Source organism: Macaca fascicularis, chromosome 19 (genome assembly GCF_037993035.2).
Source record: "Macaca fascicularis isolate 582-1 chromosome 19, T2T-MFA8v1.1".
Classification (NCBI taxonomy): Eukaryota; Metazoa; Chordata; class Mammalia; order Primates; family Cercopithecidae; genus Macaca; species Macaca fascicularis.
The window spans coordinates 64,282,674-64,309,052 of record NC_088393.1 but is presented as its reverse complement, the minus strand read 5'-3'; the positions used below and the strand labels follow the sequence as shown (position 1 = coordinate 64,309,052).

The 26,379-nt window shown below is 40.4% G+C and overlaps 1 protein-coding gene and 1 long non-coding RNA gene across 7 annotated transcripts in view; one reads left to right on the top strand and one right to left on the bottom strand.

Moving 5' to 3' along the window:
* The window catches only part of LOC102118436 (uncharacterized), a 44,772-nt gene that overhangs the window by 9,474 nt on the left and 8,919 nt on the right, over window positions 1–26,379 (bottom strand). The window contains exon 4 of one of the 3 annotated variants that reach the window (XM_074024875.1): window positions 25,522–25,697. The exons of the other annotated variants lie outside the window; for them this stretch is intronic. The gene's annotated coding sequence lies outside the window, so the exon portion shown is untranslated. The remainder of the gene's footprint in view (window positions 1–25,521; window positions 25,698–26,379) is intronic. 3 annotated transcript variants of the gene reach the window in all.
* Window positions 119–26,353, top strand: LOC107128230 (uncharacterized). 4 transcript variants are annotated; one of them, XR_012428026.1, is made up of 3 exons: window positions 119–249; window positions 804–929; window positions 24,861–26,353. It is a non-coding gene; the product is annotated as an uncharacterized lncRNA (long non-coding RNA). The 4 variants fall into 4 exon arrangements; XR_001487112.3 differs by lacking the exon at window positions 24,861–26,353 and adding an exon at window positions 18,479–18,792; XR_012428025.1 differs by lacking the exon at window positions 24,861–26,353 and adding an exon at window positions 14,546–14,911.

The window sequence follows — 26,379 nt, the reverse complement described above, 5'->3', positions numbered from 1 at the left end:
CCTCGACGCCGAGCGCCGTGGAGGCGGTTCCGCTGGTGATTGAGTACGCGTGCGTGAGCTCGGCGTTGGGGGCGTGGCTTTGTGCCCGTTGGAGGTGTTGAGAGAACGCTGCGCCTGCGCACAGAGAACCAAGCGGTTGCCTTCTGAGGGCTGAATCGTGGGAGGCTTTAAGAGGTGGGGAAAGGCCTATGATAATACATTGGCGTGGACATGTGCGTCTTAAGTTTGGGAAAGTGTTTGTTATTAGAGGTGAGTGGGACCGCCGGGCGTCTGCTTTGGTGTATCTGATAGGCCCCATTCTCTGTGAGGCTAGGCCCATTCTCCGTGAGGTTGTGTGATTTGATGTGTGACCCTAAGTGCATCTCTGTGGGTGTTTTGTTGACACTTGAGCTGTAGAGTGTGTCTGCTGTGTGACTTTTTATTGTTTAATCTTTATGAGCTTCAGTTGCTCTTGTGGCAATGGAACAGTATTTCTCAGCTAATGGTGTTGTGAGGATTAAGTGTTCATAAATGTGCCTGGCACAAAATAAGCAATGAATGGAGAAATTGTGCTTCAGTGCATTATTTAGATTACGGGCTTCCGGGTCATTTGATTCTACTTTGTCATTGTTTTGAGCTGTTTATCAACTCACATTGCGGATCGCCGATGGCAGTTCAAATTACTTCTTGTTTATACAAAAGTAAATTGGAGAAGGCTCAGTTTACTTCCCTCCTCCATCTCCATTTGGGAGGAGGCCAGTTTTTGCCTCTTTTGCTGCTGCACATCATTTTAATTAAATTTTTTTGTTGTTGTTGTTAAACAGCGTCTCACTCTATTGCCAACACCGACGTGCAGTGGCACCATCATAGCTCACTGCAGCCACAACCTCTTGACATCCTGGATTGAAACTATCTTCCTGCCTCAGCCTCCTGAGTAGCTGGAACTACAGGTGCGCACCACCATGCCCGGCTAATTTTTTAAGTATAGGTGAGATCTCACTATGTTACCCAGGCTGGTCTCAAACTCTTGGCCTCAAGTGATCCTCCCACATTGACCTACCAAAGTGCTGCGATTACAGGCATGAGCCACTGCAGCCAGCCACTTTAATATTCTTGATCTATAAATATTACTTTTTTTTCGGCTAGAGGAAGTGTTCTCTTATGAGTTAGTTCACGTCACCAGTTTTTCTCATTAATGAGTTAAGTAAAATCTTCAAGCTGTGTTTTTCGCTTATTAGAGTGCCTTGTGATTTTTTCCTGATAGCTGAATGTGATGTACTTGGTAAAATAAGCTGCATGATAGGTCTTTAGTAACATGGTGATAAGATTTGGTTGTGAGAGGGGAAGTGTTCTATAGTCTGCAAAATCATATAAACTTAGGCACATTAAAATTTTAAAGAGTTTATTTAAGCAGACAGCAGTTCATGAATTGGGCATTGCCAGACCACATGCAGCTTAGGGCCCCTCTGAAGAGGCATGAGGGAAAGGCTTTTACAGGCTGAACTCAGAAACAAGACAAAGAAAATACTTGATTGGTTAGTGTAGAGCCTTATTTGGCTCATTCCAGTGGAAAGCCAATAGTAGGAGGTTAATTGGTGGTTTCTGATTGGTTAAGGCCAGTTACACTGAGTTGGGTTTGGGTTTGCTTAGGTTAAGAATTCAGGATACTGGAGCCATCTCAGCCTAATGACCTCCCAATTAATGGTTTCAAGAAGTCTTAATGGTAAGGTTTCAGTCTTTTGTTTTTTGTTTTTTTGAGACTGCGTCTCGCTCTGTCACCCAGGCTGGAGTGCAATGGTGCAATCTTGGCTCACTGCAAGCTCCGCCTCCCGGGTTCATACCATTCGCCTGCCTCAGCCTCCCGAGTAGCTGGGCCAACAGGCATCCACCACCATGCCCAGCTAATTTTTTGTATTTTTAGTAAAGATGGGGTTTCACCACGTTAGCCAGGATGGTCTTGATCTCCTGACCTCATGATCCGCCCGCCTTGGCCTCCCAAAGTTTTCAGTCTCTTATCCTGTGCCCAGGGACTATGAATTTCACAAGTGCTTCTCAGTAAAACCTTCCTTCCCCTTAAGTGGGACAGGATGGCAAGAGGGGACCAGAGTTTATTTTCCTTCTTCTAAGTCATTTGGACACTGATAAAACGGTTCTGGTAAAATGGTTTCTCTCCAGAGCATTGAACAGAATGCTCTGGTATATTTCAAAATGGCTACTCTTCCTCTTCCCCTGCCAGAACCAGCTGGGGACTTTTCTCAGATCTTCACTGTGAGAACCTGCTAGAGTCCTTGGAGATGAAACTCACGGAAGTGTAAAGATAGAAACCATATAAGCCAGGAGAGACTGGGGGACTATATTCAGCATCCTTAAATAAAAGAAGTGCCATTCTTGGGCGGCCCATAGGAGGGATTCCTGCTTCTCAATTGTAGGATATTGAGCAGCATCCCTGATCTCCAGCCACTAGATGCTAGGTGCAAACCTGCTAACACTCTCCAGCCCCCACAACCAGTTGTAATGAACAAAAATAATTCCAGACACTGCCAAACTGGGGGCATTATATTAAGTGAAATAAGCCAGGGACTGAAAGACAAATATTACATGTTCTCATTCATATGTGGGAGCTAAAACTGTGGATCTCATGGAGGTAGAGAGTTGACTGGTGGCTTCCAGAGGCTGGGAAGGGACAGGGGAAGAAGAGAGGTTTGTTCCCAGGTACAAAAATACAACTGGACAGAGGGGATAAGATCTAGTGTTTGACAGTACAATAGAACAACTATAGCTAGCAATATTTTGTGGTATAATTCAAAATTGCTGGAGGAGAGGAATTGGAATGTTCCCAACATGGGTGAAGGTTTGGGGTGATGAAGTCCCAATTGTCCTCGTTTATTGTTATACATTGTATGCATGTATCAAAATACTGCATGTACCCCCAAAATATGTATAAGTATTGTGTAATGATAAAGTCTGTGTCGGGGCCTCTGTATACTTACAGCTGAGAGCTGGGCTTTGCATGCATGAGGCAAGATCACCAGACATTTACCAAACAGCAGTGACTGTGTTTTATTATTCCTCACTCTCCAAACTTGTTAACACATAGCAGTGACTATGAACAGTCCCTTAACACCCTTGGCATCCAGCTCAGTCGTTGAACGTAGCCAGACAAAAACAGACACATCACAGACAGTGGAGAAAGAGGAGAAAAAAGGCCCCCTGACTTCTCATCCAAAAAAATGAAGGTCTAACACTAATGGAAAATTGTCTGTAAAGTGCTGAAGAAAAAAAAAAAAAAACCACTTCATGCTATATCCTATGAAAATATCCTTCAAAGATGAGGATGAAAATCAAGGTAATCTTAGAAACATGCAAAGCTATGAGAATTTTTATTGCCCACAACCTACACGACCACCAGTTCTAAAGGAACTCCTTCCGTCTGTGCAGGAATCATAGTGCAGGTCCAGGGATGAACCTGAGAAACAGTAAAGGAGTATATATAAAAGACAACATTTTCTTTCCTGATGGAATTGCTGTAAAACACTACAGACTCTTGAAAGGACAATAACCCCATAGGCAGTTTTTATACTGTAGGCAAAAGTAAAAATTACAAGAATTGCACGAAGAAGGATATGGGGTAAATGGAATCAGTTATACACTCTTGGTTTTCTCCTCACTGAGACTGAAGAGGAAGTAAATGAATTTTACAATATGTGAAGCCAGAAAATTAACTTTCCCCTCAGGGCTTAGTATAATGTAGCACCCTGCCACGCTCTCCCCACTTCCCCCACCCTAATATTAACAGCCTGTGCTCCTTCTGTGCTCAGTGAGCCTCATCTATACTCCCCAGTTTCACATTCCTTAGAGCTCTGCGAATTCTTGCTTACCTCCCAGCACAGCTGCAAGGTCATAAGATTGATAAGTATATGTTACAGAACCATGTATTTCCGGGGATGTAAGATATGGGGTAACAACTGCCTTTCTTCTCGCTTCTGTAAGTACGCTCCTGCATCACGTAATTCCCACCACTGACTGTTTAAAAGGTGGCTGCTGTCTTTGTTCAGGGCTCAGACTTTCCTGGATGCTAGTCCTACTGAGCCAGGTGATCACCTTAATAAAGGCTCTCCTGAACTCTGTTCGGTCTCTCCCAGCTCTGATTGTCCCGCTACAAGACAGTTATCAAATCCTCCATCTGCATAACTCCATCAGCAGACCCTGCATTTACCTTCTGGGACAATTTGGTACTTTCCCTATATTTTTCTCCCTGTCTCATCCTTTCATGTATTTATTGCATATCTTAAAGTAGATGTTTTTCACCAAGTACACACTGGTGTCTGGTATTAATGAGGCTGTCAGTAAATAATATTGGCACCACAGAAAATAAATGTACGTCTATTCTTTGTCTTTTCCCAAATACTAATCTGTAAATTTATTTAGGTTGTGGCTTCAGGTCATCATAATCATTACCTTCTTCCCAATCCTGATTCAAACCTTGACCCATAATAGGTGCTTCATACCTAAACATATGAAGGAATAAAGAATGGATGCATATTCTAAGTTAATAAATAATCAGGAACAAATACATGGAAGGATCAGTACTGCCAGTTTAAACACACACAAACTGCGCTTCAAACATCCTGCACTATTTGCCAATAAACACAGTCTGGACCCAAAGTTCAAGTTGGAATTTTCTGTTATAAATTGTTTTATCAAAATTGTTTTACAGAGCTTGGTCTTGGGCTATTTTTGTTACTTTATTTTTTAATTTATTTTTTCCAGTGTTTTCTTGTATCTCTACAATGTTTTAAGCATCAGCCAAGTCAGCGTAAAACAGTAAAAATTGGAAAAAAAAAATTGACATGATCTTCAAAATCATGGTGTATACAGTAAAATAAATGAACCTGACAGTAAATAAGCAAATAGAAATATAGCGTGTGACACTGTAATATTAGAACATTTTGATCATACTGTTACTGCCACATCACCTAAGACATTTGGAGGCAGTTTTATACAATTTTGATAGTTTGGGTAAGTTTTGATTTAAGCAATAATCTATAATGAGAAAAAGTTCACATTTATTACCCAGGGTTACTCAATGCTAGAGGCTTCATGTGGAGCTTCTGAAATTATGTATGGGAGACCCGTGGAGCTGTCAATCGGGAACGAAATGCCCCATGTCATGATTACTATCCTGAATAGAAAAACGACGTTGGGTTTCAAATATGAGTGTCACACCCACATTTCCTCTGAAATACAGGTGCTGGTTTACAACTAAGGTGCTTTCTACATGAACATATTAATGTTAGGGGCCTCAGTTTTGGGGATGTAGCCAGGATTTACTTAAGTGAAGGCTGAGGATTTCCTGGGGAAATACCAGAAACGTTGTCTTGTATATGACACAGTAGATTGGAACAAGATTTTCTAATATGCATAGTTTAGGGAATCACATTTTAACTCTGTCCCTAAAACACGGTCTTTCAGGGAAGTCAATAAGGTGGTCCACACTAACATGCCATTATTAACTCACCTTGACCTTAGGATTGAAGAATGACTTGGGGAAAAACTGAATGGGAAGGTGGGAGGTGTAGAGGTGTGGGCTCTTCTGACTCTCTAAACCTGCTTTCTCATGTTTAACGTCTATCCATGGGGAACGATCCCAGGGAACAACAGATTGGACCTAACTAGGATCTCCCTTGGAGTGGATCAGACTGATGATCTCCATCATCCAAACAGTTCCTGAATAAAAAAGAAGAGGGTGTCACCTATTTCAATGTGACATGGACCCCACCACTACATCTTAAAGACACTGTGTTATTCCAGCAATAATGCCCCTGTCCATCAATGCAACTGGTGTTTTCATTCCTCATCTTACTTCGTTTGTCTTAAGTGCATTCAACTGATGCTTTATTCTAGAGACTCTGTTCCTTTCACTTTTACATGGCCATCTTTACCTTGTTTTGTCACCGTACTCTTTTAAAAAACCAACTTTTAAAATGTTAAATTGTGGTAAAATACAAACAAATTGGCTTAACCATTTGTAAGTGTTCGGTTCAGTAAATAGGCACGTTATTGTGCAACCATCACCACCATCCATCTCCAGAATGTTTTTCTCTTTGCAAAATTGAAACTCTGTAAACATTAAAACGCAACTCTTCCTATTCTCTTGCAACCACCACACTACTTTCCCTCTCTATAAATATTTCTATACCGGGTACCTCCTATGACTGGATCATACAATATTTATCCTTTCATGCCTGACTTTTACTTAGTATAGTACCCTCAAGGTCCATCCATGTGGTACCATGTATTAGAACTTCCTCTCTTATAAGAGTCATTAATATTCCATTGTATGTAGAGAGCACATTCTGTTTATCTGTTCATCAATGGACACTTGGGCAGCTTCCACCTTTGGGCTGTTGGATGCCCTAATACTCTTGCTCCCACTGCTCAATATCATTTTTAAAACAGCAAAACTGTCATGTGCAGCCAACTTGGGGGAAACTGGAAGAAATTAAGTGAAAGAAGCCCAGCCCAGTAAAACAGTGGTACCAAATAGTCTTAATACACAGAAGAGACCATTGAACCACAGCACGCATGCACTTGCTAAATATTACAATATTTTCACTCTCATTTTCTCACCTCTCATATTCTTCCTCAAGTTACACCGTAGTATCCGTTACACTTGATAATCCCAGCTTACCTGTATATGCTTCTCCACCAGCTCTCTCTGCCTCAATGCATGACACCAACACATGCCTACTATTCTTTGCCTGAAACCTCAGGCATATGTATGTGCCTTCTTCCTCATCCATGCCTAATACAGTGGTTCTCAGCTGGGGTAAACTGTGCCCACCTCAAGGAGAAATTAACAGTGACTGCAGACATTTTGAGTTGTCACACTTGAGTATGCTACTGACTCCAGTGGGCAGGGCCCAGGGATGATGCTAAGCTTCCTACAATGCACAGGACAGCCCTCTTCCCTCTGAAAATGTATTATGTGGCCTACAATGTCTATCGTGTAATAGATCAAAACACTGCCATCTGGCAAAGACCCTCTCCTCGATCAGACTTGACTTAGGCTTCCCTGAGCCCTCTTCCTGACTAGGCCTGGACTTTGGACATCTGTGTCCATCCTTGCTGCACCCAGTTTCAACATGCATAATGAGGATCCCCCCATCCTTGATACCTGATCAGGTTTCTCATCTTCTGCTGTTAATGTCTAAGTCTTTGGCCTGCCTTTAGCAAGGATTCTACTCTTGATATCTAATCAAGTTGCTCTTTGTAATTTCCCACCCACTGACCACCTTACTCTGATAATTGGCTACAAAAACCCAACTATTATTGCTATCTTCAGAGTTGAGTTTGGTCTCTCTCCCCTGTTGCAATTGTCGTGAATATTCTTCCTCACCGTTGACACAAGTGTCAGAATATTTTTTCTTTTACATCTAACAATCTCACATTCACGCTCAGCATCTAAGGATAAATGTTTATTTTTTCACCGAAATTCTTTCAACCATCCTGCATGATCACTTAAATCTGCCTTAGCTTCTATGGGATCTCATGTCTCTCTCTGTCTCTACAATGCCCCAGTAATCACATTCATTTGCATTATGTTTGTCTGGCTTAATCTGTCTCTCTGAGTAGAAGCTTTGTTAAAACACCACACTATGGGCACCTGTGGTCCCAGTTACTTGGGAGGCTGAGGCAGGAGAATGGTGTGAATCCGGGAGGCGGAGCTTGCAAGTGAGATCGTGCCACTGCACTCCAGCCTGGGCGACAGAGCGAGACTCCGTCTCAAAAACAAACAAACAAAAAACCCCCACGCTATCCACCAAAGCATACCCAAGCGCAGGGCATAAAGAAGGCACTCCACCAGTCTCTTCACCCCATCCCTTCTTCAGTTTCAGGTCCCACTTCCTTACCTGACTTTGGGTAAGAAAGTGTAATGACATCTTCAATCCCTCAACACAACTTCATCTTGCAAACGTCTCAGGTCTGTAAAATTATTGCTGGGAAAAGGAATCCCTTCAATCCAGATAGATTCACCAGCCATCTAAAGAAACACCACAGCCTTCCCAGGTTCGTAGTCATTGTACCTGTGCAATCTTAGAGGCACCACTTGTTCTGCGACAAGTGCAAAGGATAGAGAGAATGGGACAGAGCAGGCCAAAGTTCATTTTGATACAGCTTCGATAACTGGAGGATCCCCAGGCTTTTTGGTCTGGTGCTGATAGGATTAATGACATGGACACATCTGGAGTAGTTTTAAGGAGTGAAAAGTGTAATAGGCAAGAAAGAAGGGAGAAAGACGAGAACATCTCCCCCGTGCTGAGACAAGGGACAGGAACAAAGACAGACACTGTGCACAGCAGAAAGGCAGTCCCTTATATCGGGAGGCTGGAGGAGGCGATGTCTGGTTTGCATAGGGCCCAAAGGATTGGTTTGACCAGGTGTGTTATTCATGTAGACTGAGAAAAACCAGGCCCTCCCACCTTCGCCCTTTAATATGCAAATGTGGGTCGCCATGATGGTTTGAACACATGGTGTTATTTGGAGGTGGCCATCACACTTTGCACAGGTGGTAACTAGGAGAAGATGGTGGGAAACACCATACTGAGTGGATCCAGTTTCTAGTGGCCAGCATTTGCATATCAAAGCTTGTCAGCCCCGCCCTTGAAGCCGCCTTTTTGGTCAGAAGAGAGATTGTCTGGGGGTTATTTCTTATTACAGGAAAATCTCCACCTTTCCCCTTACTGTATGCCTAAAATGATTTCTTAATAACTTCTGTGATATCCCCCCCCTCAAAAAGAAGTAAACCTAACTGCTGTTAGGGGGTGTTAGATGATGATTTTTTCTGGCTACTGCCTGCTGAAAAGGGGTGTGTGGGGTGGGGAACAGCAGTTGGGCCTTCTCCTGTGGTTGATCTAAGGTTCTCGGAAGAATGGCATATCTATGTGTGGTTCTGCTTGCAGCACTATTTAAAGTTTAATTGCTTCTAGGTGAAAAGGGATAAATTTTACAAGAAAGTTTAAGATGTAGGTGTTAGGATACAAGTATTAAGATTACCACCGTTAGTGGGGGGCCCTATAGACCATAACCGACAGTAGAGTTTGACACCTTTTACACCAATGGATTGCAATACTGGTTTGCCTCCACTAGATGTCGGTGTACATTACCAGAAACGTTAATATAGAAGTGACTTTTTCCTAGAGAAAAGCATACATTTCCCCCTAAACGTACCATTAGAGAATAACTTTAGGCCTAGGCCATTTTCACAACTTGCAGTATGACTGGGAGGAATACATTATTGGGTGGCTAAAATAACTTTAGCGTTAATTTTGACAGGTCCTTTCCTTTATTAAATTCTTTTATGACTTTTATACGCCTTTTTACAACATATTTAAACTTTTTGATTTGTCCTAAACATCCTTTCTTTAAACAACCAGTTATTTCCCTTTAGTACAAGAATTGACCATACAAAATCCTTCCTTATGTAAAATCTCTTCCTTTATAACCTTTTCATAGAGTGCATCATATTACCAACCTTTAGTAAAAAGTCTTATCAAACTTAATGATAGTATAACTTTCATGCTTACTTCTTATCCATAACTATCAGTCCTGCTATAAGCAACACAACCTTGACTAAATTTTTCCTGCAATTATTAACCCTGTTATAAGGATGATAATCAGGCAAACTATTACAGCAGTCAGAATTTTACAACCAGAATTCCACATTGTGGGTGCCAGTGTATAGCTCTGTTGCAAATAGTAGCTTGACTAGAACAATTTTCAAGAGTGGTGTAGTAAACAATTTTCATTTAAAACTTTACTTGCCAAGATATAACATGTGCATTTGGGAATTTACAAAGTTACAAATGCGATTCTATGAATAATTAAATCTCTCTGCAAATATGCATTAAAAAGAAGTTCTAATATTTAGCAGTGAACTCTGAGAGGAAAGTTTAGAAATAATAAAAAGTATTTGATGAGGTAGGAGTGGGACTGAGTAAGATGCGTAGCCCTAATTCAGTTATCTTTTATGATTTTCAGCTTAAGACCTTTTTTTTATTATTATTATACTTTAAGTTCTAGGGTACAACATGCAGGTTTGTTATATATATATATTATGTGCCATGTTGGTATGCTATACCCATTAACTCATCATTTACATTACGTATATCTCCTAATGCTATTCCTCCCCTCTACCCCCTCCCCACAATAGGACCCTGTGTGTGATGCTCCCCTTCCTGTGTCCAAGTGATCTCATTGTTCAATTCCCACCTATGAGTGAGAACATGCAGTATTTGGTTTTCTGTTCTTGCGAAGTTTGCTGAGAATGATGGTTTCCAGCTGCATCCATGTCCCTACAAAGGACATGAACTCATCCTTTTTTATGGCTGCATAGTATTCCATGGTGTATATGTGCCACATTTTCTTAATCCAGTCTGTCACTGATGGACATTTGGGTTGATTCCAAGTCTTTGCTATTGTGAATAGTGCCGCAATAAACATACATATGCATGTGTCTTTATAGCAGCATGACTTATAATCCTTTCGGTATATCCCCAGTAATGGGATGGCTGGGTCAAATGGTATTTCTAGTTCTAGATCCTTGAGGAAACTCGCCACACTGTTTTCCACAATGGTTGAACTAGTTTACAGTCCCACCAACAGTGTAAAAGTGTTCCTAATTCTCCATATCCTCTCCAGCACCTGTTGTTTCCTGATTTTTTAATGATTGCCATTCTAACTGGTATGAGATGGTATCTCATTGTGGTTTTGATTTGCATTTCTCTGATGGCGAGTGATGATGAGCATTTTTTCATGTGTCTGTTGGCTGTATGAATGTCGTCTTTTGAGAAGTGTCTATTCATATCCTTTGCCCACTTTTTGATGGGGTTGTTTGGTTTTTTCTTGTAAATTTGATTGAGTTGTTTATAGGTTCTGGATATTAGCCCTTTGTCAGATGAGTAGATTGCAAAAATTTTCTCCCATTCTGTAGGTTGCCTGTTCACTCTGATGGTAGTTTCTTTTGCTGTGCAGAAGCTCTTTAGCTTAATTATATCCCATTTGTCAATTTTGGCTTTTGTTGCCATTGCTTTTGGTGTTTTAGACATGAAGTCCTTGCCCATGCCTATGTCCTGAATGGTATTCCCTAGGTTTTCTTCTAGGGTTTTTATGGTTTTAGGTCTAACATTTAAGTCTCTAATCCATCTTGAATTAATTTTCGTATAAGGAGTAAGGAAAGGATCCAGTTTCAGCTTTCTACTTAGGGCTAGCCAGTTTTCCCAGCACCATTTATTAAATAGGGAATCCTTTCCCCATTTCTTGTTTTTGTCAGGTTTGTCAAAGATCAGATGGTTGTAGATGTGTCATATTATTTCTGAGGGCTCTGTCCTGTTCCATTGGTCTATATCTCTGTTTTGGTACCAGTACCATGCTGTTTTGGTGATCGTAGCCTTGTAGTATAGTTTGAAGTCAGGTAGTGTGATGCCTCCAGCTTTGTTCTTTTGGCTTAGGACATGAAGGAAGACATGAAGGAAGGAAAGAAGGAAGAAAAGATAACAAAACCACCAGAAAATAAATAAAATAGCAGGAGTAAGTCCTTACCAATCAATAATAACACTGAATGTAAGTGGACTAAACTCTCCCATTGAAAGACATAGACTGGCTGAGTGTAGAAATACATAAGACCCAAGATCTATTGTCTACAAGAAACACAATTCATCTATGAAACAAGACACATATACAGAAAATAAAAGGATGGAAAAGATATTCCATACCAGTGGAAACCAAGAAAGAGCAGGAGTAGCTATATCACACAAAATAGATTTCAAAACAAAAACTGTAAGAAGGAACAAAGAAGGTCACTATATAATAAGGGGGTCAATTCATCAAGAAGATATAACAATTTTAAACATATATGCAGCAAAACTGGAGCACCCAGATATAAAAAGCAAATATTCCTAGAGCTAAAGAGAGAGATAGACCCCAATATGGTAATAGCTGCGGAGCTCAACACCTCGCTTGTAGCATGGGTCAGATCTCTTGGACAGAACATCAGTAAAGAAACATCAAATTTAAGGCTGGGTGCGGTGGCTCAAGCCTGTAATCCCAGCACTTTGGGAGGCCAAGACGGGCAGATCACGAGGTCAGGAGATCGCGACCATCCTGGCTAACACGGTGAAACCCCGTCTCTACTAAAAAAATACAAAAAAACTAGCCAGGCGTGGTGGCAGGTGCCTGTAGTCCCAGCTACTTGGGAGGCTGAGGCAGGAGAATGGCGTAAACCCAGGAGGCGGAGCTTGCAGTGAGCTGAGATCCGGCCACTGCACTCCACCCTGGGCGACAGAGCGAGACTCCATCTCAAAAAAAAAAAAAAAAAAAAAAGAAACATCAAATTTAATCTGCACTATAGACCAAATGGACCTAACAGATATTTACAGAACAGTTCATCCAACAGATACAAAATTACACATTCTTTTCCTCAGCATATGGATCATTCTTAAGGATAGACAATATGTTAGGTAACAAAACAAATCTTAAAACATTCAAACAATTAAAATAATATCAAGCATCTTCTCTGATCACAGTGAAATAAAACTAGAAATCATTAAAAAGAGAAATTTTGGGAAATACACAAATACATGGATATTAAACAATATGCTCCTGAATGAGTGGGTCAATGAAGAAATTAAGAAGGAAATTGAAAAATGTCTTGAAACAAATGATAATGGAAACACAACGTACCAAAACCTATGGGATACAGACAAAGCAGTTCTAAGAGGGAATACTGTAGCTATAAGTGCCTACATCAAAAGAGAAGAAAAAGGAACTGGCATGGTGGTTCACATGTGTAATCTCAACACTTTGGGAGGGTTAGGCAAGCAGATCACTTGAGGTAAGGAGTTCGAGACCAGGCTTGACAACATGGAAAACCCCTGTGACTACTGAAAATACAAAAATTAGCCAGGCATGGCGGTGCACGCCTGTAGTTCCAGCTACTCAAGAGGCTGAGGCACGAGAATCACTTGAACCTGGGAGGCAGGGGTTGCAGTGAGCTGAGATCATGCCACGGTGCTCCAGCCTGGGCAACAGAGGGAGACTCTGTCTCAAGAAAAAAAAAGAAAGGAGGATGGCCCACCAGGGAGCAACGCAGAGCCAGCAGAACCGCCCCCACAGAGAGAGGCAGTGAGTGAATTTGCGACCTGGGGAGATCATGCTTCTCCATGGATCTTTGCAACCTTCAGGTCAGGAGACCCCCTTGTGAACCCCCTCCACTAGGGCCTTCAGTCTGACATACAGATCTGCATACAGCCTCAGCAGAGCAATCGCTCAGGCATGCGCAGGGGCCCAGGAGCTTTATAAACTCTAGCTCTGGGCTTCCCAGCAAAAGTGACTGCAACTCCAGCAGATGGGAGGCTGGACCTCCATATGTAATTCTAGGCAGGGGGCTGAAGCCAGGGGGCCAAGTAGCAATGGTCTGCAGGCCCCACTTTGTGCCTCACAGGAAAAGACCCACTGGCTTGGAATTCCATGCAACCACCAGCAACAGTTTCATCCCTACCTGGGATGAAATTCCCAGGGAAAGGGCCAGGCCACTATTTTTGCTGTTTGGATGACTCAGCCGTTCCAGCCTGAGGGCCTTGGTGAATCCAAATGGATTCACCAGTTGAGGGCAGAAGGGATGCCCCAACACAGCCAAACGTGACTGTGGCCAAAACATGGCCAGACTACTTCTTTAGGCAGGTCCCTTATCCATTCCTCCTCACTGGGCAGGACCTCCCAACTAGGGCTTCCAGCCACCCCCGCTGGTATCCTCTGGCTGACAGAGATTTGAATTCTTCTTGGCCGGGAGTTCCTGGGGAGAAAGGTGAGCAACTGTCTTTGCTTTTGGATGACTCAACCATTCCAGCCTGCACGCTTTGGAGAGTCCAAACAGACTAGAGGCAGAAGGGATTCCCCAGAACAGCATGGCTGCTCCACCAAAACATGGCCTGCTTCTTTAAGCAGGTTTCTAATCTGTTTTCTCCTTAATGTACAGGGCCTTTCAACCAGGGACTCCAGCCACCCCTGCTGGTGTTCTCTGGTTGACAGAGATTTGAATTCTTCCTGGGAAAAAGTTATCAGAGAGGGGGTGGCGACCGTCTCTGCTGTTTGGGTGATTTAGTAGATGCTTCAGCCTGTGAGCTTTGGAAAGCCCAAGCCAGCCAGGTCAGAAGCAGTACCCCAGCACAGCACAGCGGCTCCACAAAAGCATGGCCAGACTGCTTCTTTAACTGGGTCCCTGATCCCATTCCTTCTCACTGGGTGAGACCTCCCAACCAGGGCCTCCAGTCATCCCCACTGGTGTTCTCTGGCCAACAGAAATTTGAATTCTCCCTGGGACAGAGTTCCCTGGTAAGGGTGGGCCACCATCTTTGCTTGGGTGACTCAACTATACTAGTCTGTAGGCTTTGGAGAGTCCAAACTGACCAGGGGCGGAAGGGATTCCCCCAGGACAGCACAGCTGTTCTGCCAAAATGTGACCTGGCTACTTCTTTAAGCAGGTCCCTGATCTGTTCCTCCTTACTAGGCAGGACCTCCCAACTGGAGCCTCCAGCCATCCCTGCCAGTGATCTCGGCCAACAGATCTGAAAATCTCCTGGGACAGAGCTCCCAGAAGGCAGAGTGGGCTGCCATAATTGCTATTTGGATGACTTAACTATTCCAGCCTCCAGGCTTTAAAGAGTCCAGTCCAACTGGGAGCAGAAGCAGTACCCCAGCACAGCACAGCTGCTCTACAAAAGTAAGGCCAGACTGCTTCTTTAAGCAGGTCTTGGATTCTGTACCTCTTGACTGGGTGAGACCTCCCAACCAGGATCTCCAGTCACTTTCTACAGGTACATTCAGGCTGGCAACAAGTCTGTACCTCAAGATAGAAAAGTGCTGGGATTACAGGTATGAGCCACCATGCCCAGTCCTCTCTTCCTATTTGAATGTCCTTTATTTCTTTCTCTTGCCTGATTGCCCTGGCCAGAACTTCCAATACTATGCTGAATAGAAGTGGTAAGAGAGGGCATCCTTGTCTTGTGCCAGTTTTGAAGAAAAATGGTTCCAGCTTTTGCCCATTCAGTATGGTGTTGGCTGTGGGTTTCAGATGGCTCTTATTATTTTGAAGTATGTTCCTTCAATACGTAGTTTATTGAGATTTTTAACATGAAAGGATGTTGAATTTTACTGAAAACCTTTTCTGCATCTATTGAGATAATCATGTGATTTTTGTCTTTCATTCTGTTTACATGATGAATCACATTTATTGATTTGTGTATGTTGAACCAACTTTGCATCCTAGGGATGAAGACTACTTGATCACAGTGGATAAACTTTTTTTTTTTAAGATGGAGTCTTGCTTTGTCACCAGGCTGTAGTGCAGTGGCGTGATCTCAGCTCACTGCAACCTCCGCCTCCCGGGTTCAAGCAATTCTTCTGCCTCAGCCTCCCAAGTAGCTGGGACTACAGGCACGCACCACCACGCCCAGCTAAGTTTTGTATTTTTAGTAGAGAAGGGGTTTCACCATGTTGGCCAGGATAGTCTCGATCTCTTGACCTTGTGATCCGCCCACCTAGGCCTCCCAAAGTGCTGGGATTACAGGCATGAGCCACCGTGCCCAGCCCACGGTGAATAAACTGTTTGATGTGCTACTGGATTCAGTTTGCCAGTATTTTGTTGAGGATTTTTGCATCAATGCTCATCAAGGATATTGGCCTGAAGTTTCCTTTTGTTTTGTTTTTGTTTTTGTTTTGTATCTCTGCCAGGTTTCAGTATCAAGATGATGTTGGCCTCATAGAATAAACTAGGGAGTCCCTTCTGAATTTTTTGATATAGTTTCAGCAGGAATTATATCAGCTCTTTTTCATACATCTGGTAGAATTCAGCTGTGAGTTCATCTGGGCTTTTTTTTTTTTTTTTTTTTTCTTGGTTGATAGGGTTTTTATACTGACTCAATTTCAGAGTTCATTCTTGGTCTGTTCAGGGTTTCAATTTCTTCCTGGTTCAGCCTTGGGAGGGTGTATGTGTCCAGGAATTTATTCATTTCTTTTAGATTTTCTAGTTTATGTGCATAGGGGTATTCATAATATTTTCTGATGATTGTTGATATTTCTGTGGGGTCAGTGGTAATATCCCACTTATTATTTCTGATTGTGTCTATTTGAATCTTCTTTTTTCTTCTTTATTAGTCTATCTAGTAGCCTATCAATTTTATTAATTTTTTTTTAAAAAGAACCAGCTTTTGGATTCACTGATCTTTTGAATAGTTTTTCATGTCTCAATCTCTTTCAGTTCAGCTCTGATTTTGTTATTGTCTTCTGCTAGCCTCGGGATTTGTTTGCTTTTGGTTCTCTAGTTATTTTAGTTGTGATGTTGAGTTGTTCAATTAGACCTTTCTAACTTTTTGATGTGGGCAGTTTGTGTTATACAGTTTTCTCTTAACACACCTTAGTTGTGTCCCAGAGATTCTAGCATGTTGTACCTTTGTTCCCATTAGTTTCAAAGAACTTCTTGATTTCTGCCTTTATTTTGTTATTTACCCAAAAGTCATTCAGGAGCAGGTTCTTCAATCTCCATGTAACTGTATTGAGTGAATTTCTCAGTCTTGAGATCTAATTTGATTGTGCTGTGGTCCAAGACACTGTTTGCTATTATTTCAATTCTTCTGAATTTGCTGAGGAGTGTTTTAGTTCTGATTATGTGATCAATTTTAGAATAAGTGCCATGTGGCAATGAAAAGAATGTATAGTCTGTTGTTTTTGGGTGGAGATATCTGTAGATATCCATCAGGTCCATTTGTTCTAGAGCTGAGTTCAGGTCCTGAATATCTTTGTTAATCTTCTGTCTCAAATCTTTCTAATATTGACAGTGGGGTGTTAAAGTCTCCCACTATTATTGTGTGGGAGTCTAAGTCTCTTTTAAGGTCTCTAATAACTTGTTTTATGAATCTGGGTGCTCCCATGTTGGGCACATATATACTTAGAATGACTAGATCTTCTTGTTGAACCCTTTACCATTACGTAATGCCCTTGTCTTTTTTGATCTTTGTTGGTTTAAAGTCTGTTCTGTCAGAAACTAGGATTGCAACCCCTGTTTTTTTCTGCTTTCCATTTGCTTGGTAGATTTCCCTCCATCCCTTTATTTTGAGCCTATGTGTGTGACTCCATGTGAGATGAGTCTCTTGAAGACAGCACAACAATGGGTCTTGGTTATTTATCCAGCTTGCCACACTGTATTTTTTAATTGGGGCATTCAGCCCATTTACAATTAAGGTTAGTATTGATATGTATGGATTTGATCCTGTCATCATATTAGCTGGTTATTTTGCAGACTTGTTTATATGGTTGCTTTACAGTGTCACTGGTCTATGTACCTCATTGTTTTTGTAGTGACTGGTAAAAGTCTTTCCTTTTCATATTTAGTGCTTCCTTCAGGAGTTCTTGTAAGGCAGATCCAGGGGTAATAATTTCCCTTTATGTTTGTCTTAAAAGAATCTTATTTTTCCTTTGCATATGAAGCTTACTTTGGCTGAATATGAAATTCTAGGTGGGAATTTTTCTTTAAGAATGTTCAACATTGGCCTCTAATCTCTTCTGGCTTGTAGAATTTCTGCTGAGAAGTGGACTGTTCGTCTGATGGGCTTCCCTTTGTAGGTAACCTGGCCTTTCTCTCTAACTGCCCTTGACATTTTTTTCACTCATTTTGACCTTGAAGAATCTGATGGTTGTATGTCTTGGAGGTGATCTTCTTACGGAGTATCTTACTGGGTTTCTCTGCATTTCCTGAATTTGAATGTTGGCCTGGATAGCTAGGTTGGGGGCAGAGGGGCTTCTCATGGATGATAACCTAAAATATGTTTTCCAAATTGGTTCCATTATCCCCATCTTTTTTGGGTACACCAGCCAGTCATAGATTTGTTCTCTTTACACAATCCCATATTTCTTGGAGGTTTGTTCATTCCTTTCCATTCTTTTTTTTCTATTCTTGTCTACTTATCTTACTTCAGAAAGGCAGTCTTCAAGCTCTGAGATTCTTTCCTCTGCTTGGTCTATTCTGCTATTAATACTTGTGGTTGTATTTTAAAATTCTTGTATTGTGTTTTTCAGTTCTATCAGGCTGGTTATGTTCTTCTCTACACTGGCTATTTTGTCTGTCAGCTCATGCAATGCTTTATCATGACTTTTTAGGTTCCTTGCATTGGGTTAAAATACAATCCTTTAGCTCAGTGAAGTTTGTTTTTATCCGTATTCTGAATTCTGCTTCTGTCATTTCAGCCATCTCAGTCCAGTTTCAACCCCTTGCTGGAGAGGTGATATGGTCATTTGGAGAAAAGAGGGCACTCTGACTTTTTGTGTTTTCACCATTCTTGTGCTGATTTTTTCTCATCTTTGTGGGTTTCTCTACCTTTAATATTTGAAGTTGCTGACCTTTGGATGAGTATTTTTTTCTTTTAACAATTTGGCCACTTTTCTATAGGGCTGCTGTGGTTTGCTGGGAGTCCTCTCCAGTCCCTAGTCATCTCAAATTTTCCAGTACCTGGAGGTATCACCAGTGAAGGCTGAAAAACAGCAAAGATGGAATTCTGCCCATTCCTCTGGGAGCTCTATTTTTGTGTTTGTAACACAAAAAATAAATTCTTGGGGGTAATGGATACCACATTTATCCTGATGTGATTATTATGCATTGCATGCTCATATCAAAATATTTCATGTAACCCATAAACATATACACCTACTATGTACCCACAAAAACAAAAATAAAAATAAAAATAAATGGTTATGTCAATATAACTGATACATCACGTTGGAAAAGTGAACAAAATAAAAAATTTAAAAATAATAATAAAATAATTTGTGCAAGATCAGATCATCACCAAATGGCATGTGATAAAACAGGCAGTCTGTGAGCCACCGCACCCTTTCTGTGCAGAGATTGTGGTACAGTGGGGTCCTCTATAGTCCAAGCCCAGGCAGACCTCCAGGCATCTAGAACACCCCACTCTATGCAGAGAACTTGGAGCCAAGGAGGTTTCCCATCTGATCTTCATGGCTAGTCACACCTCTGGGTACATGGTTGACACTGGTGCTTGTGCCTGCTATCAGGAAGCCTGTACATGGGCCTGTCCATTCCAGCCTCGTCCATCTTGGAATGCATGCTTCGAATTTTTTAATATGTAATCTCTTGTTTTCCATTTTGGTTAGGGGTCACTGCTGAAGAGCTAGTGTAATCTTTCAGTGGTGTCACAACATTCAGATTTTTCATGATGCCAGAATTCTTACAATGGCTTCCCATCTGGAGATGTTGGCATTCCTAATTTTTGTAATTATTTTCATGCAGACAAGATTCTTTTTTCTATATATATATTTTTTCTTTCATTTTCCCTGTCTCCCTAGAATATGTGAGCATGGAGTATGTTTGGTACCATCTTTTGGCTTTGCTTTTATAGCCCTATGGACTTCTCATGGCTGGCTTTACATTGAGCTATTGTGCAGTTTGGCCTACTAGCCAGCAGATGGCATGCATGAATAAGAGATGGCTGTGGCCAATGTCACTAGATATATACTTTATTATTGTTTACTAAGAGAAGGGCTTAATAAATGCAAAGCATGCACTGCAAGGAAGCTCAGCAACATCCAAACAAAGCTTCAAAATCAACACAAATATATTTCTACAGCAATCCAGTAAATGAAGGAAGAGATAAACACGTCAAAAAGAAATCAGTCAGAACTTCTGGTATTGAAAAGCTCACTTAAGAAATTCCAAACTACAATTAAAAGCTTTATCAATAGACTGGAGCAAGCAGAAGAACGAATTTCAGAACCGGAAGTATGGTCTTTTAAACAAACTTGGTCAGACAAAAAAAAAAAATTTTTTTTAATAATAAAGTCTTTGAGAAAATGGGATTATATAAAGTGACCAAACTTATGAATTAATGACATTTCTGAGAGAAGGAGAAAAAGTAAATGACCTGGAAAACATATTTGAGAGAATAATTTAAGAAAATCTCCCTAATCTTGCTGGAGAGGTAGACATCCAGATAGAAAAAAATCCAGAGAACACCTGTGAGATACTATACAAAATAAGCATCGACAAGACATATAGTCACCACACTGTCCACCATCAATAGTAAAGAAAAAAATCTTAAAGACAGCTACAGAAAAATATTAGATTATGTACAAAGCGAATTCCATCAGGCCAACAGCAGACTTCTCAGCAGAAACCTTGCAAGCTGGAAGGGATTGAGGGCCTATTTTCAGCATTCTGAAAAAAATAAATTCCAACAAAGAATTTTATATCCCACCAAACCAGGCTTCATAAGCAAAGAAATAAAATATTTTACAGATAAGCAAGCAATAAGGGAATTTGTTACCACTAGACCAGCCTTACAAGAGATCCTTAAGGGAGTTCTAAACATGGAAACAAAGGAACAATACCTGCTACCACAAAAATACACTTAAGTATATGGTCCTCAGATCCTATAAAGCAACCACACAATAAAACCTACAAAGCAACCAGGTAACAACTTCATGAAAGGATGAAAACCTCACATATCACTATTAACCTAGAATATAAATGGTCTAAATGCCTTACTCAAAAGGCATAGAGTGGCAAGTTTGATTTTAAAAAGAAAGACTCATTTGTCTGCTGTCATCAAGAGATCCATCTCACATGTAACAACACCCATAGGCTCAAAGTAAAAGGCTGGAAAAAATCTATCATGCAAATAGAAAACAAAAAAGAGCAGAGGTAGATATTCTTAGATCAGATAAAACAGACTTTAAACCAACAAAAGTAAAAAGTACAAAGAAAAGCATTTCATAATGATAAAGGCCTCAATTTAATAAGAAGACTTAACTATCTAAACACATATGTACCCCACATTGGAGCACCCAGCTTCATGAAGCTATAGTTCTAGACCTATGAAAAGACTCATCCACACAATAATAGTAGGGGACTTCAACACCCCACTGACAGCATTAGACAGATCATCAGAGCAGAAAACTAACAAAGAAACCTGGACTTAAATTTGACATTTAACCAATTGGCCCTAATAGACATTTACAGAATACGGAAGCCATAACTACAGAATACAAATTCTTCTCATCTGCACATGGAACATACCCCAAGGTGGACAACATGCTCAGCCTAAAGCAAGTTTCAATCAATTTAAAAACAAAAACAACAACAACAACAACAAAACAGAAATCATGCCAGCCATACTCTTGGGCCACAGTGTAATAAAAATAGAAATCAATACCAAGAAGATCTCTCAAAACCACATAATAACATGGAAATTAAATAACTTGTTCCTGAATGACTTTTAGGTAAACAATGAAATTAAGGCAGAAATAAAAAAAATTATTTGAAATACTAGGCTGGGCGCTTTGGCTCATTCTTATAATCTCAGGACTTTAGGAGGCCGAGGCAGGTGGACAACCTGAGGTCAGGAGTTCAAGACCAGCCTGGCCAACTGGTGAAACCCTGTCTCTACCAAAATGGAAAAATTAGCCGGGCATGTTGGTGGGTGCCTGTAATCCCAGCTACTCAGGAGGCTGAGGTGGGAGAATTGCTTGAACCCAGGAGGCGGAGGTTGCAGTGAGCCAAGATCGTGCCACTACCCTCCAGCCTGGGTAACAGAGTAAGACTCTGTCGCCAAAAAAAAAAAAAAAAAAAAAATCAATTCCATTTATAATAGTTGAATGAAAAACAAAACAAAAAGCATTTTATGCTCATGAATTGTAAGAATCAATATTGTTAAAATGGCCATACTGCTCAAAGCAATCTACATATTCAACGCCAATCCTATCAAGCTGCTAACATCTTTTTTTCACAGAACTAGAAAAAAACTACTCTAAACTTCATCTGAAATCAAAGAATAGCCTGAATTGTCAAAGCAATTCTAAACAACAACAACAAAAAGCTGGAGGCATCACATTACTTGACTTCAAACTGTACTACAACACTACAGTAAGCAAAACAGCATGATACTGGTACAAAAACAGACACATAGATCAATGGAACAAAAAACAGAACCCAGAATTAAGCCACACACATACAGCCATCTGACCTTAGACAAAGTCAACAACAAAAAACCAATGGTGAAGAACTCCCTATTCAATAAATGATGCTGAGATTGCTGGCTAGGTATATGCAGAAGAATGCAACTGGACCCCTACATTCATCATATACAAAAATTAACTCAAGATGGATTAAAGATTTAAATGTAAGACCTCAATCTATGAGACGCCTAGAAGAAAACCTAGGAAACACCATTCTGAACATTGGCTTTGGGAAAAAATTTATGACTAAGTTCTCAAAAGCAACTGCAACAAAAAAATGACTAATTGGATCTAATTAAACTAAAGAGCTTCTGCACAGCAAACGAAACTAGTAACAGAGTGACAGACAACCTATAGAATGGCAGAAAATATTCAAAAACTGCATCAGAAAAGGTCTAATATTTAGACTCAACATCAAAAGTAAACAACTAAACAAGTAAAAACAAAGTAACCCCCTTAAAAATAGGAAAAAGATGTAAACAGACACTTGTCAAAAGAAAGCAAGCAGCCAACAAACATGAATAAATGCTTAACTTTACTAGTGGTCAGAGAAATGAAGGTCAAAACCATGATAATGAGATAATGAGATACCATCTTACACCAGTCAAAATGACTATTATTAAAAAGTAAAAAAACAAAACAAACAAACAAACAAAAAAAACAGATGCTGGCAAGGCTACCGAGAAAAGGGAATGCTTATACACTGTGGCAGGAATGTAAATTAGTTCAGCCACTATGAAAAGCAGTTTGGAAATTTTTTAAAGAACTTAAGACAGAACTATCCTTTGACCCAGAAATTCATTACTGGTTTTATATCCAAAAGAAAATAAATTTTTGTACCAAAAAGTCACATGCACCCATATGTTCATTGCAGCACTATTCACAAAAGTAAAGACATGAAATCAACATAGCTGCCCATTTTTGGTGGATTGGATAAAGAATCTTTTTTCTGTACTATAAAAGATTATACTATACATATTCATTTACATGTGAAATATATACACATATGGATACTTATGTAATACTACATATAACACACAACTATACATATGTAATGCATGAACTACAGTGCATACATATCACATGTGTGTGTAAATATACATGTAAAAACAAAATAGATTACATATATTAGTAGATGTGTAAAATATTGAATATGTACATAAATTTATGTATAGTATTTGTATAGAATACATAAGATACATTTATACCTAGATAGTATGAGATATACATGCACTTATATTGTAAAATATGTATTTTGGGATGTAAAATTATATATATCATACATATAAGATATTTGCATATATTTAATGTCATTTAATATAATTCATGTATTTATATTCAATGTGTATGATTTGTATGGTATATGTAATTACTTAACATGTACATTATAAAACATATATGTAAACATAGTAAATGTATTATTAATAAATATATATATTTATAATTAAAATCACTGCAGTTGGCCAGGTGCTATGGCTCACACTTGTAATCCACCACTTTGGGAGGTGAGATGGGAGAATTGCTTGAGGCCAGGAGTTCGAGACCAGCCTGAGAAACACAGCAAGACCCCATCTCTATAAAAAATAAAAAACATAGCCAGGTGTGGTGGGAGGCACCTTTAGTCCTAGCTACTTGGGAGGCTGAGGCGGGAGTATTGCTTGAGCCCAGGAGTTTGAGGCTGGAGTGAGCCATGATCGTGTCACTGCACTCCAGCCTGGGTGACATCAGAGACCTAATGTACATATAGCATGATGAATGTAGTAAATCCTAATAGACACCTGAAATTAGACTCTAACAACAACAACAAAAAATCACTGTAGCCTTTCTACATTCATGTAAGTGTCACATGGCTATTTTGAGGTTAAGCATAACCTCAACTTGTGAAGGACATTGCAGGCGGGTCAGCATATGGCACTGAGTGAACGTTTGCTGCATGAGTGAAAGATGGGTACAGAGCAAAGTGTAAGGAGTGTCTTTCAGCTGCTATGTTCTGCTCAAGGCTGGTTTCTTTATGTGTTGAAGAGGAAGCCACAGGCATGAAGAAGACTTGGCATGACTGATTATGAGCAGCGGATCAATATGTTGCATATCAGGGCTCATGATGGAAATCAAAGCAGAGGAGACTCGAGATCTAGTGGGATTTGTATCATTACTGAAGTGGAGGGAGAGATGCAGCACATTTATGTGAGACCATGGGTGGGTGGGGGTGTCATTTGCAGTTACTCGCCCAGTACTGAAAGGCACCCAATAGCACACTATGGGAAGTGAAATAAGCCATGCACAGAGAGCCACATACTGCGTGATTCCCACTTATATGTGGAATATTAGAAAGGTCAAACTCAGAGAGTAGTAACAGAGAGTAGAATGGCAGTTACCAGGGGTGGAGGGTGGAGGGTGGGGGGACTGGGGAGATACTTGTCAAAGGGCAGAAACTTTCAGCTATAAGATGAAAAACTGTTAGAGACCTAATGTATAGCATGGTGAACATAGTGAATCCTAATATGTACTTGAAATTTTCCAAGAGTTATCTCAAATGTTCTCACCACACACACAAAGACACACACACACACCCCCACACACAATGGTAACTGTAAGATGTGTATATATTAATTATCTTGTTTTAGACATTTTACAATATATATATACATCAAGACATCATATTGTACACTCTAAATATATGTAATTTTTTTGTTAATCATAACTCAAAGCTGGAAAAAGGCACTCAATATATATTGTTTCCTTAATTATTTAACGCCACACTCTAATCCTCTTAAAATATATCTTATCATAAAATCTAGGCCCTGAAATCCTGAAAACAACAACAACAACAACAACAACAACAACAGATAACAACCAGTATACCTGCCTCACTAATCTAATGAATTCTCCATTAACACCTGCAAACACTATTTTTTTTTAAAGTGTCTACTTCTGGTGACAGAGTGACTGGTGGTAGACTGAACTTCCTGATACAGAAAACTACAAACCTGGATGCATTCTATCTGGCAAGTTTTCAGGCAGTGATAAGAAGTCATGCAAGAGTGAAATTCACACAAGAAGGGAACCTAGCAAGCCAAGCCCCATGACCTCCCTGTTCCCTTTCAGGGGATAATTCCTCTCCCAATAGATACAACTGGAACTGGACTCTGGGCCAAACACAGCAGTCATTGATATGGTTTGGCTGTGTCCCCACCCAAATCTCATCTTGAATTGAGCTCCTATAAAGCAGGACATTAGGAAGGAAGACAGCTTCTGGGGAGGGGCCCTGTTCTGTGTGGGAAACATGCTAGGGGAGAAGAAAAGACCCACACACAATACCTTTAACGGTAAACAACCTTTGTCCCATGTAAATGGCAATGCAGATAGAATAAGCAAATGATACAATAAGCAAATGGATATAATAAGCAAATTGCAATGGGGAGGGCAGAAGGGAAAAGATATACATCTATTTACACTCACCAGACTATGGAGGATTCACCACCACACCGGGAAGCAACAGCCTGGGCTCCAGAGTCGGCCACTCGTCCATGCACAGACCAGGAGAGGTCTCATGAAGCTTCAGCACAGTCTGGGACCCTGGCTCTTTTTGTAAGGAGTTGTTTGGCATGAGGCCCAGCCACAAGGGCCCTTCACGACTGGGTTCAAGGAACACAAAAGGTCAACTTGTTTTTGCGGTTGTCTGTTGTTTTTCAATAACTAACGAATAGGAATAGATTGAAATAGAGATTTCTCCAAAACAGCGCTGGATGAACGCCTCAAGGGGCTCACACAACCTGTTCCAGGACTTGGTGACCATTGTTTGTGTCCATGTTCAATTGAGTTCAAATTTAATATTTAACTTTTCCTCCACAGGCCCTCAGAAATTTGTGTCAGTAAATGTGGGAGGGCAGATATCTTTTTGAACTAGCTTCCTTTTTTTTTTTGAAAGTGCACAGCAGTGGGAATGCCAGTCACATGGGAATTCTATTTTTAGTTGTTTGATGAACTGCCACACTGTTTTCCATAGTGGCTGTACTAATATACTTTCCCACCAACACTGTACAAGGGTTCCCCTTACTCTGCATCCTCACCAGCATCCATTATTTTTCGGCTTTCTGATAAAAGCCATTTTAACTGGAGTGAGATAATTTCTCATTGTGGTTTTGGTTTGCATTTCCCTGATGTGGTGATGTTGAACAGTATTTCATGTACCTCTTGACCAACTGATGAACAAAATATGATACATATACACAATGGAGTATTATTCAGCCATAAAAAGAATAAAATTAAAACTATGTTATTTGCTGCAACATGGATGGAATTGGAGGACATTATGTT